This window comes from Rhinopithecus bieti, unplaced genomic scaffold (genome assembly GCF_001698545.2).
Source record: "Rhinopithecus bieti isolate Rb0 unplaced genomic scaffold, ASM169854v2 scaffold_33121, whole genome shotgun sequence".
Lineage (NCBI taxonomy): Eukaryota > Metazoa > Chordata > Mammalia > Primates > Cercopithecidae > Rhinopithecus > Rhinopithecus bieti.
Window position 1 is genome coordinate 765,366 of NW_016814090.1, and position 1,814 is coordinate 767,179.

A 1,814-nucleotide genomic window follows, 5' to 3' on the forward strand; every position below is an offset into this window, starting at 1 on the left:
AAAAAAAAAAAAAAATTACTCACCTACATGGTTCTCTTAACGGGTATTGTCTTTATGTCTATGCATTAAGCTAAACATATTTGTCTCATGCATTTTCTGTGTATGCTCTATCCCATGATTTTAAGAAGAAAAGAGAAATTTTAAATGGTTCAGCTTTGATACTCCTACCTCTTCACAGAAGTAGTTACTATTTGCTACTCTCAGTGGTGACACTTTATGTCTTGGACTTGGATGATCAGAGCTGAGTTGTAAAAGGTGGCGTAGGAGTCCAATAGTGGGTAATAAAAAATAAAATTCTTGGAAAAAGGAATAAAAACTGCAAAAGTCACAGAAGATGTGCATGTGGATGAAGAGTTTGAGGAAAGGTAACCAAGCCATTATAATACAAGCATATCAGTGAGTGTGAGAGTAAGGAGAATATGCTCACAATGGGCACAAAGTTTTGTATCCCCTGAATTATTTTGGATGGTACTATGGGTGACATTAAAACTTTTCACAGTCTGCGTGGCACCAACCAATTATCAGGAACTGACCATGTTGTTGAAGCAGGCCCCCTGCTGTGTCAGTTATTAACCCTTTCATTGTTGGGTTGTAGGGAAGTCCGGAGAGAGAGGTCCCAAAGAAGGGATCAGGATAGCTGGCACAGTAGGGAGCCCTTGGAAGACTTGAGGCAGCCACTATTTCCGAGTCAATATAGAAATATCTCATTATACCTCTGTATACTGACCAGATATTATCCCATGTTGCAAGTGATAGAAATCCCACCTAGATTAGTTCCCGGGAAAAAGGAGAAAGAAAAGAAGACATTTTCATCTAAACAGGAAACGCTGAGATGCAGCTAGATCTGGGCTTAGCTGGATTCAGGAGCTCACACAATGCCATCAGGATATCATCTCTCCCTCTTGACTCTGGTTTCTTCAGTGTTGGCTCCATTATCAGGCAGACTCTTTCCATGGGGTAGCCAAGATCACCTGCAAATTGCTCATATCTGTGATCGCAGAGGGGAAGCTCAACTCCTACCCAGTGATTCCAGCAAAAATCCAGGAAGGCATGGCATTGGCCCTGATTGTATTACATCCCTTTTCCTAAGCAAACATTGTGTCCAGAACATGCAGCCTGCTGGCCGTTCCTGGATCATGTGCTCAGTCAGAATCAGAAGCTGGGTGGAGAGAGTTCACATAGAGAGGAGCTCTGTGGCCATAACAAGAAGGAATAGATGATGAACAACAGCTACTCACCACATTCCACCTCATGGCTGCCCAGTGTCGGCAAACTTCCTTCTTTCCAGACACGCAATAACAAGAATAACTTCCTAACATGATGTAACTTTCTCACATAAAAACCCATACACTCCCAAGCCTTGTCCAATTATTGCATTCAGCTTCAAGTCAAGCATGTTTTAATAATAGATATCAGCAACTCCTGTCAACTCTGCTTTCAAAATTCCAGCAGGTGCTGTGTCCAGGATTTGACCATTTCTTTTTTTCTTTTCTTTTCTTTTTTTTTTTTTTTTTTGAGACGAAGTCTTGCTCTGTCACCCAGGCTGGAGTGCAGTGGAGTGCAGTGGCGCAATCTCGGCTCACTGTAAGCTCCACCTCCCTGGTTCACAACATTCTCCTGCCTCAGCCTCCCAAGTAGCTGGGACTACAGGCGCCTGCCACCATGCCTGGCTAATTTTTGTTTTGTTTTGTTTTTTTGTTTTTGTATTTTTAGTAGAGACAGGGTTTCACCATGTTAGCCAGTATGGTCTTGATCTCCTGATCTCATGATCCACCCGCCTCGGCCTCCCAAAGTGCTGGGATTACAGGCGTGAG